Below are 11,667 nucleotides of genomic sequence, written 5' to 3'. Positions count from 1 at the left end.
CTCCTCGTTGTTTCTCTCTACACGGTAATGGAATATCAGTTTGATAGTTTCTTATTAGCTTAAGTCATTTCTTACATTATTCAAACAATTTGGTCAGTCATGTATGGAACTATTTCGTTATTGTAGAGGACATTTCAAAGGCTGCTGTTTTGCTCACTCTTAACAAACTTTTATCCAAATCAGTTGCCGTGTATAGCTGTCACTCCATTTCAAGGAACTTTTAAGCACAAATATGTTTTCAATAACATTTATTTTAAAACAAGGATATAAATGTTCAGACAAATATGAGTATTTTTTTCAAACCTAAAAAACATTGCTTAATATAAGGTGCCCTGGTGAAACAATGGTGTGGGTGTTTTTAGAAGTGTCCTTTAAGTTTGATCCTCTTAACATGTCGCAAAACATTTCAACATATAATTTCCCGTGTAAATAAATTTGCTCTCAACATATGCTGTTTTTATAATTGTACGGCTTTGTACTGAGTTGCTGCTAGTGGAAGTATGCAATTTCTAGAAGAGACTCACGATGTCGCTATGCACCAGCTGTAATAGATTGTGTGTCGACATCCACCCACTATTGTCGACGCACAATGTGACTTAATGTGCTGCAGTTGACCGTCCAGAGAGGCAGAGACTCGGTCTTGGATTGTGTACATTTGGTTGAAATCCTTTATTGTTTGGCTTTGCTCCTGCGTGACTACTAGGGGACGTTTACTTTTTCAGATCGGCGTCATGATGGCTATCATGAGACTCACATTACAAAGCTGTGCTGTTGCTTTACTGCTATTTTCCTTGCCTCTTGTCAATGGAGATGTAAGCTTTTCTTTTCCGGAGGAGATGAAACGTGGATCTGTGATCGGAAATATCGCCAAAGATTTGGGCCTTGAAACAAGCAGACTCACCGCTCGAAAGGCCCGTATTGACACCGATGGGAGCGATAAACGTTACTGTGACTTAAACCTCCGTAACGGGGATCTGACTGTTGCCGAGAGGATTGACAGGGAGGGCCTTTGTGGAGACAAAGCATCCTGCGTTTTAAAACAAGAACTCATGTTAGAGAATCCATTAGAATTGCATAGAATTAGTCTGCATGTTAAGGACATAAATGATAACTCTCCGCAATTCAACAAAGATTTGATCGATATAGATATTAGTGAATCTGCGGATAAAGGTGCTCGGTTTCCAATAGAAGAAGCACATGATGCGGATATAGGCACATATTCAGTTCAGACGTACAACCTCCAAAGCAATGAGCATTTTATTCTGGGCGTTGGAACTAATTCTGTGCAACTTGTCCTCAACAAAGAGCTTGACCGCGAAAACTTAAAGGAAATGAATCTACTTCTTACAGCTCTGGATGGAGGTTCTCCTCAAAGGTCAGGTACTGTGGTCATTCACATCACTGTACTCGATGCTAATGATAACGTGCCAGTGTTCAGCCAGGCAGTTTATAAAGCCAGTCTGCCTGAAAACTCTCCACGAAGCACTGTCGTGCTGACAGTGAGTGCCACAGATGCAGACGAGGGACTAAACGGAGACGTTACATATGATTTTGGACACATTTCAGAAGATATTAAGTCGATGTTTACCATTGATCATAAGACAGGTGAAATAAAGTTGACGACTACTGTTGATTTTGAAATGTCCTCATCATTTGAACTGCGCGTCACAGCAAAAGATGGTTTGGGATTAACCTCTTATGCCAAAGTCATCATAGATGTTACTGATGTAAATGACAACGCCCCTATTATAAACCTAAAATCCCTCACAAATCCCATACCTGAGAATGTGTCACCTGGTACAGAGGTGGGCATCATTAACGTGCAGGATAGAGACTCTGAGAATAACAGACAGGTCCGCTGCTCCATTCAGCAAAACGTCCCTTTTAAGTTGGTTCCTTCTATTAAAAACTATTATTCTCTGGTGACCACAGGACAACTGGACCGTGAACTAGTGTCTGACTACAACATTACAATCAGTGCCACTGACGAGGGCTCTCCACCTCTGTCCTCCTCTAAAACTGTTCAGTTATCTGTAGCAGACATCAACGACAACCCACCTGTGTTTGAGGAACAGTCGTACAGCGCATATGTGAGTGAAAATAACAAACCTGGCTCCACTTTATGTTCCGTTACTGCTCGAGACCCCGACTGGAGACAAAACGGTACAGTGATTTATTCTCTGTTACCCGGTGAGGTGAACGGTGCCACGGTGTCCTCCTATCTCTCTGTTAATGGAGACACGGGGGTGATCCACGCTGTGAGGTCGTTTGATTATGAACAGTTCAGGAGTTTTAAAGTCCACGTGACGGCCAGAGACAATGGTTCTCCTCCGCTCAGCAGCAACGTGACCGTCAGTGTGTTCGTATCGGATGTGAATGACAACTCTCCTCAGATACTGTACCCCGCCCCGGAGGGCAACTCCTTCATGACCGAGCTGGTCCCCAAAGCTGCACACGGAGGATCTCTGGTGTCCAAAGTGATAGCAGTGGACGCGGACTCCGGACAGAACGCCTGGCTGTCCTATCATATAGTCAAATCCACTGATCCGGGACTTTTCACTATTGGTCTCCACAGTGGAGAGATCAGGACACAGCGGGATATTTCTGAGTCTGACAGCATGAAACAGAACCTTATTGTGTCAGTGAAAGATAACGGACAGCCCTCTCTCTCTGCCACCTGCTCCATGTATTTACTTATCTCTGATAACTTGGCTGAGGTGCCAGAACTGAAGGATATTTCTTATGATGAGAAGAACTCCAAACTGACCTCTTATCTGATCATCGCGCTGGTGTCCGTGTCCACCTTTTTTCTGACCTTCATCATCATCATCCTGGGTGTGAGGTTTTGTCGCAGTAGAAAGCCCAGACTGTTGTTTGATGGAGCAGTTGCCATCCCCAGCGCTTATCTCCCTCCTACTTACGCAGATGTTGACGGCACAGGAACTTTACGCAGCGCTTACAATTATGACGCCTACCTGACAACAGGTTCTAGAACCAGTGACTTTAAGTTCGTGTCATCTTACAATGACAACACACTGCCTGCTGACCAGACTCTGAGGAAAAGTCCATCTGACTTTGCTGAAGCGTTTGCAGATTGTGATTCTTCTCCTGAGGTAGGAACACGTGTAAATGATCGTTTGACCTTTTTTCCTTTTCCCTTTCAGACAATGTTATGCTCTGTCGGTGTATGACGTTGGTTGACACTCGTCAACGATTTTCAACAACTTTTATTTGTTAAATCAGGTTTAAGTTAAACGTTACTTCTCTAATGCATTGATATTGGGTTTCTCTTTAAATGTAGTCCTACTTTAAGCGTCACAGTGGCTATTTGAACATGTGGAATGTTTAAGTTGTTTGACTTTTTAGTTCCAGATTTACTGATCACTTTCTCATGTTTTGGTGGACGTCTGTTTCCAGTGCTTTCACTTTATTTTTTGCCAAGATTTGTTTTTGAATTTACCAAATATCAGTTTATTAGCTCCACTACACACATTCTTTGCATCTTGCATATGTAAGTACTTTCTTAGTGTTTTGGTCGAAAAATTATGGATTGTTTCTTTACTTTGTCTCGTATGTCTTTTCAGCTCCTCTATTGTTCAGGCGTTTGTGTTTAACTGTATAATAGTCTTCATACTCTAATTTATTCACAAAAATATTTTAACAGCAATATGCCTATATTTTACACCATTTTGTTGGCGTTCGTGTTGAGTCCAAGATCTGATTGAAATGAGTTAATCATCTTTGTATTTGTATCTTGAGTAGAGCTGCATATAGTTCTACGTGTCTCTGTCCTTGGTGCTGAACCTTGTTGTTGCTCCGTTTTCAGGGAAACTGACATCTGTCTTGTTACTGTGTTGCAATTTGAAAATAGAAACATATATTGTTTTAGATTGTAGTTTTCTTCATTATCAGACAAATTCATTATTTTAATTAACGTTGGATTTCTCCATGGTCTTTTATGAGGAAAAAGGGTGAAAAAACACATGAGCTGTCTCGTCAGTCAGTAAAGTTTATTGTATTTAATTGCTTCCAAATCTTCTGCCAATTTCGTCCATTCAAAGTTATCTACAGTTTATGTTGAACAAGTTTCAGTGCTAGGTCAATAATGAGTTAGTTTTCATTTAAAGAAAATAAATCACATTTTGAAAGTGGTTAACCGTGATGGGTGCATCAAGTATTTTACTTTGACAACTGCTGAACAGACAGATAGATAGACATACAGAGAAACAATAAGGCAGAAAGAGAGACAGACAGACAGACAGACATACATACTTCTCTTGGACCATGTCTGGCATTTAACCGCAACAACAAAGCTACTAGACCGGGGTGACTGGCGGTTGAACTTCTTAAATGTATTAGGTGACCGATAATATATAAAGTATTGATTGTGTACCAATACTGAGACAGTCTGTGGTCAGACATTGTTTTTACATAAACATTTAGTGAATGTGTTCTTACTATTATCACGATGAAATGCTTAAACCTGATTTGAGTTCTTGTTTGTAAAGTCTTATAACACAAATAACCACCATCTCACTTATTATTAAAACATAGAACAAAAAACATACTATTTCCTTTATGATACTGTTTAATACATTATTTAATCGTTATTTGTATTCAAACATGAAAGGTGAAATGACAGGACAGTGGATTTCAAAATAAATTGCTATATTTCATGTGTACTCACGGTGTCACTATAGACCAGCAATGGAGTCAAATGTTCATCCTGCTTTGCACACCACCCATTATTTGCATCGACCATCCCTGTCTTCTGAACAGCTTTCAACAAAGACGATACATGCTTGGGAGACTAATGCATTGGTCGAATAACGTTATTTCTAAATCTCGAAACTGAGTTGTTTTGTTTTGTGTAGTACTGTCTGAAGATGATGAATATACGGAGCTTTCTTCGAAGCTATGGCTTTCTATTTTTCTTTGTTACGGTGCAATACGCACACGGGGACCTGAGCTATTATGTGCAGGAGGAGCTCAAGCGCGGATCTGTTATTGGAAATATCGCTAAGGATCTCGGACTGGAGGTGGGCAGACTCTCTGCTCGCAAAGCTCGTGTTGACATGGAAGGAAACGACAGACAATATTGCGAGATTAATCTTCGAAACGGAGATTTAATGGTTGCGGAAAGAATAGACAGAGAGGAGCATTGTGGAGAAAAGCCTTCGTGTGTTCTGAAATTCGACTTGCTGTTAGAGAACCCACTGGAGCTTCACCGGTTGTCGCTGCAGGTGCAGGATATAAACGACAATGCACCGATTTTCCCGAAGGATATTATAAAGCTTGAAATTAGAGAGTCAGCTGTCAAAGGAGCTAGGTATCGCATTAATGCAGCACAAGATGCAGATATAGGCAAGAACTCAGTTGAAAGCTACACTTTGCAACAAAACCCCCACTTTGTGTTCAGTATTCAGACGACAAATGTTGGCAGAAAATATGGTGAGTTGGTTTTAGATAAAGAGTTAGACCGAGAGGAGCAGCAGGAAATGAAATTATCGCTTACAGCTGTGGATGGTGGTTCTCCTCAGAGATCCGGGACTGTAGTCATACACGTCATTGTACTTGATGCTAATGATAACGCCCCAGTTTTCACTGAGTCTGTATATACAGCCACGTTACCGGAAAACTCACCAATGAAAACCCCGGTTATAACTATTAGTGCATCAGACGCAGACGAAGGCGTGAACGGAGAGGTTACATATGAATTTAGTCGACTCTCTGATAAATCACAGAAGCTTTATTCACTAGATGAGAAAACTGGAGAAATCATTGTGACAGGTCACATAGATTATGAAGAGGGATCTAAATATGAAGTGTTTGTTGAGGCCAAAGATGGTTACGGACTTTCTTCAGAAGCAAAAGTGATGATTGAAATCATTGATGTGAATGATAATGCTCCAGTGGTATATCTGAAATCACTGACTAACCCCATACCTGAGAACGTGTCACCTGGTACAGAGGTGGGCATCATTAACGTGCAGGATAGAGACTCTGAGAATAACAGACAGGTCCGCTGCTCCATTCAGCAAAACGTCCCTTTTAAGTTGGTGCCTTCTATTAAAAACTATTATTCTCTGGTGACCACAGGACAACTGGACCGTGAACTAGTGTCTGACTACAACATTACAATCAGTGCCACTGACGAGGGCTCTCCACCTCTGTCCTCCTCTAAAACTGTTCAGTTATCTGTAGCAGACATCAACGACAACCCACCTGTGTTTGAGGAACAGTCGTACAGCGCATATGTGAGTGAGAATAACAAACCTGGCTCCACTTTATGTTCCGTTACTGCTCGAGACCCCGACTGGAGACAAAACGGTACAGTGATTTATTCTCTGTTACCCGGTGAGGTGAACGGTGCCCCGGTGTCCTCCTATCTCTCTGTTAACGGAGACACGGGGGTGATCCACGCTGTGAGGTCGTTTGATTACGAACAGTTCAGGAGTTTTAAAGTCCACGTGACGGCCAGAGACAACGGTTCTCCTCCGCTCAGCAGCAACGTGACCGTCAGTGTGTTCGTGTCGGATGTGAATGACAACTCTCCTCAGATACTGTACCCCGCCCCGGAGGGCAACTCCTTCATGACCGAGCTGGTCCCTAAAGCTGCAAACGGAGGCTCTCTGGTGTCCAAAGTGATAGCAGTGGACGCAGACTCCGGACAGAACGCCTGGCTGTCCTATCATATAGTCAAATCCACTGATCCGGGACTTTTCACTATTGGTCTCCACAGCGGAGAGATCAGGACACAGCGGGACATTTCTGAGTCTGACAGCATGAAACAGAACCTTATTGTGGCAGTGAAAGATAACGGACAGCCCTCTCTCTCTGCCACCTGCTCCATGTATTTACTTATCTCTGATAACTTGGCTGAGGTGCCAGAACTGAAGGATATTTCTTATGATGAGAAGAACTCCAAACTGACCTCTTATCTGATCATCGCGCTGGTGTCTGTGTCCACCTTTTTTCTGACCTTCATCATCATCATCCTGGGTGTGAGGTTTTGTCGCAGTAGAAAGCCCAGACTGTTGTTTGATGGAGCAGTTGCCATCCCCAGCGCTTATCTCCCTCCTACTTACGCAGATGTTGACGGCACAGGAACTTTACGCAGCGCTTACAATTATGACGCCTACCTGACAACAGGTTCTAGAACCAGTGACTTTAAGTTCGTGTCATCTTACAATGACAACACACTGCCTGCTGACCAGACTCTGAGGAAAAGTCCGTCTGACTTTGCTGAAGCGTTTGCAGATTGTGATTCTTCTCCAGAGGTAGGAACATGTGTCACATGTCTTTTCCCGAATTTGCACCTTAACGGTCCAGTGAATACCCTTACACAGTAATATATATATTTTTTTTTCAAACTATGATGTTAGACAATGCACTGTGAGTTGAGGTTAAATTGTGTAAATGCATTTCACGTTACAAGTTACTAAGGCTTAAATGCATAATGTGTATTTCTTTTACATTTGTTGCATCGTAGTTTGCAGATGGTTCAATTTCTGAGGTTGTTGATGTTTTCGTTCTTTTGCTGTTTTATTTACCAACTCTGGCCTATCTTTGAACACAACATCTGCGTCTCTTGAGTTTATTCGTAGCTTGTCCTTTTTGTTTCTGTCCAATGTGCTGAACATCGCTGTTACTCTTGTGATGCATTTTCAGGAGCAATTTAGTCCTGTGTTTTATTGTCTCAACTTGCAAAAGGTTTAGATTTCAATTTACTTATAATTTGTTTTCTTGACACATCTCTGTCCCACTGTCTAATGAACGTTAGGTCTCCCTATTGCAGTCATACTTTGCTTAACGGTAACATACAACAAGGAATCAAATCATATCAGTGGAAATATTTTGTGGTCAGTGATTAATGTTTAAGTGCATTGCATTCATGAATTACTTCCATTTACTGTTATTGACCTATTATTTTTTATCCCATTTAATTTTTGATCTCACGGTAAAGTTAAGTTTTAAAAAAGAATTATTTCCACCAGTATAACCCAAACGGCAATCGGTCACTTTACTCTATGTGTGTTTTGTTAGGATGCATTGTGTCTCTTTTAATTAGATTTTATTATGTTAGTCAAGTATTATATGAAAGAAAACTGGAGGCCGATTTGTGTATGTTTCAAGACAAAATGTTCCAAAGTATTTTATTTAATAGAAGCAGAGAGAGAGAGATTAATAGAAACACAGAGATAAATGCGTTTCTAAGCGAACTTTGAGTATTTAGCTTGCAACACTAAAGGACATGATGTCTGGTTGTAAATTGCGTATCAATTGGGGAGTGTTGTCTGAATATCAGTATGAAGTGCGTGAAGTGTATTTATTCAGGAGACATAATAATGTTTGTAAAGCCATATAACGCAGAGAACATGTATTTTAACTTAAAGAAAGGAACAACATAATAGGGCCTCATTATGCGTTTTAGTAGCTTATTATAATACATTTGTATACAATTGACGGAAGACGAACTTATAATGTGGTAAGAACATTTGCAGCACTTCTGTAAATATGTAATATTTAATGTGTACTCACGGTGTCACTATAGACCAGCTAAGTAGTCAGATATTCAGCCTTGTTTTGCACACCACCCATTATTTCCATCGACCACCCTTATTTTCTGTGTAGCCTTCTTCACCGGCAACACATGCTCAAACGGCTCATACAGTATATTGATCAAATAACGTCTTTTTAATGTTTGCAACTGAGTTGTTTTGTTTTGTTTAGTACTGTCTGAGGATGATGAATATACGGAGCTTTCTTCGAAGCTATGGCTTTCTATTTTTCTTTGTTACGGTGCAGTACGCACACGGGGACCTGAGCTATTCTGTGCAGGAGGAGCTCAAGCGCGGATCTGTTATTGGAAATATCGCTAAGGATCTCGGACTGGAGGTGGGCAGACTGTCTGCTCGCAGAGCTCGTGTTGACATTGAAGGAAACGACAGACAATATTGCGAGATTAATCTTCGAAACGGAGATTTAATGGTTGCGGAAAGAATAGACAGAGAGGAGCATTGTGGAGAAAAGCCTTCGTGTGTTCTGAAATTCGACTTGCTGTTAGAGAACCCACTGGAGCTTCACCGGTTGTCGCTGCAGGTGCAGGATATAAACGACAATGCACCGATTTTCCCGAAGGATATTATAAAGCTTGAAATCAGAGAGTCAGCTGTCAAAGGAGCTAGGTATCGCATTAATGCAGCACACGATGCAGATATAGGCAAGAACTCAGTTGAAAGCTACATTTTGCAACAAAACCCCCACTTTGTGTTCAATATTCAGACGACAAATGTAGGCAGCAAATATGGTGAGTTGGTTTTAGATAAAGAGTTAGACCGAGAGGAGCAGCAGGAAATGAAATTATCGCTCACAGCTGTGGATGGTGGTTCTCCTCAGAGATCCGGGACTGTAGTCATACACGTCATTGTACTTGATGCTAATGATAACGCCCCAGTTTTCACTGAGTCTGTATATACAGCCATGTTACCGGAAAACTCACCAATGAAAACCCCGGTTATAACTATTAGTGCATCAGACGCAGACGAAGGTGTAAACGGAGAGGTTACATATGAATTTAGCCGAATATCTGATAAATCACGAAATATGTTTTCACTCGATGAGAAAACTGGAGAGATAATTGTGACAGGTCACATAGATTATGAGGAGGGATCTAAATATGAAGTTACTGTTGAGGCAAAAGATGGTTACGGTCTCTCTTCAGAAGCAAAAGTGATTATTGAAATCACTGATGTGAATGATAACGCCCCGATGGTATATCTGAAATCACTGACTAACCCCATACCTGAGAACGTGTCACCTGGTACAGAGGTGGGCATCATTAACGTGCAGGATAGAGACTCTGAGAATAACAGACAGGTCCGCTGCTCCATTCAGCAAAACAGTCCCTTTTAAGTTGGTTCCTTCTATTAAAAACTATTATTCTCTGGTGACCACAGGACAACTGGACCGTGAACTAGTGTCTGACTACAACATTACAATCAGTGCCACTGACGAGGGCTCTCCACCTCTGTCCTCCTCTAAAACTGTTCAGTTATCTGTAGCAGACATCAACGACAACCCACCTGTGTTTGAGGAACAGTCGTACAGCGCATATGTGAGTGAAAATAACAAACCTGGCTCCACTTTATGTTCCGTTACTGCTCGAGACCCCGACTGGAGACAAAACGGTACAGTGATTTATTCTCTGTTACCCGGTGAGGTGAACGGTGCCCCGGTGTCCTCCTATCTCTCTGTTAACGGAGACACGGGGGTGATCCACGCTGTGAGGTCGTTTGATTATGAACAGTTCAGGAGTTTTAAAGTCCACGTGACGGCCAGAGACAACGGTTCTCCTCCGCTCAGCAGCAACGTGACCGTCAGTGTGTTCGTATCAGGATGTGAATGACAACTCTCCTCAGATACTGTACCCCGCCCCGGAGGGCAACTCCTTCATGACCGAGCTGGTCCCCAAAGCTGCACACGGAGGCTCTCTGGTGTCCAAAGTGATAGCAGTGGACTGCAGGACTCCGGACAGAACGCCTGGCTGTCCTATCATATAGTCAAATCCACTGATCCGGGACTTTTCACCATTGGTCTCCACAGCGGAGAGATCAGGACACAGCGGGACATTTCTGAGTCTGACAGCATGAAACAGAACCTTATTGTGGCAGTGAAAGATAACGGACAGCCCTCTCTCTCTGCCACCTGCTCCATGTATTTACTTATCTCTGATAACTTGGCTGAGGTGCCAGAACTGAAGGATATTTCTTATGATGAGAAGAACTCCAAACTGACCTCTTATCTGATCATCGCGCTGGTGTCCGTGTCCACCTTTTTTCTGACCTTCATCATCATCATCCTGGGTGTGAGGTTTTGTCGCAGTAGAAAGCCCAGACTGTTGTTTGATGGAGCAGTTGCCATCCCCAGCGCTTATCTCCCTCCTACTTACGCAGATGTTGACGGCACAGGAACTTTACGCAGCGCTTACAATTATGACGCCTACCTGACAACAGGTTCTAGAACCAGTGACTTTAAGTTCGTGTCATCTTACAATGACAACACACTGCCTGCTGACCAGACTCTGAGGAAAAGTCCATCCGACTTTGCTGAAGCTTTTGGAGACTGTGATGCTTCTTCTGAGGTATGGACTCATTTCATATTCCTCAACTCGTGTTTTTTTAATGGGTTTTAATGGGTCTGACAGCTGTTAAGAATTCATGTTAGTGCCGAAAGAGTTTAGACTTCAGCTCCTCTCAGTGCAGTTTTTTGTCATACAATCGATGCTCATACTGAATACCAGCAGCTCCTAAATTAACTTTTATAGGGCTTCCTAACGACCTCCCATCTTCCTATTTCACCCGAGAACACACGGTTATCTAAAAGTGCATATATGCCTATATTCTCGTTGAATAAGACTAAACTATTAATTCTTCGGAATGTTTAACATATTCTCAGATTTATTTTTACAATAACATTAAAGGTTTTAAAATCTATTCGTCACTATCTTGTTGCCCAAACTCTCTTTTTCATTTTCTAGTGAGGGAACATTTTTCGGGTTGCACTCCCTCTTCTCTGTCCTTGGTGCTGAACCCTGTTTGATCTTCTGATGAATTGTTAGTGACCGCTTTCTTCTGTAATGTATGCTGTTGACATTTCACCCTTGCT

The sequence above is a fragment of the Cottoperca gobio genome, chromosome 10 (assembly GCF_900634415.1).
Source record: "Cottoperca gobio chromosome 10, fCotGob3.1, whole genome shotgun sequence".
Lineage (NCBI taxonomy): Eukaryota > Metazoa > Chordata > Actinopteri > Perciformes > Bovichtidae > Cottoperca > Cottoperca gobio.
The sequence above is the reverse complement of the archived record's forward strand: the minus strand, read 5'-3'. Positions refer to the sequence as shown.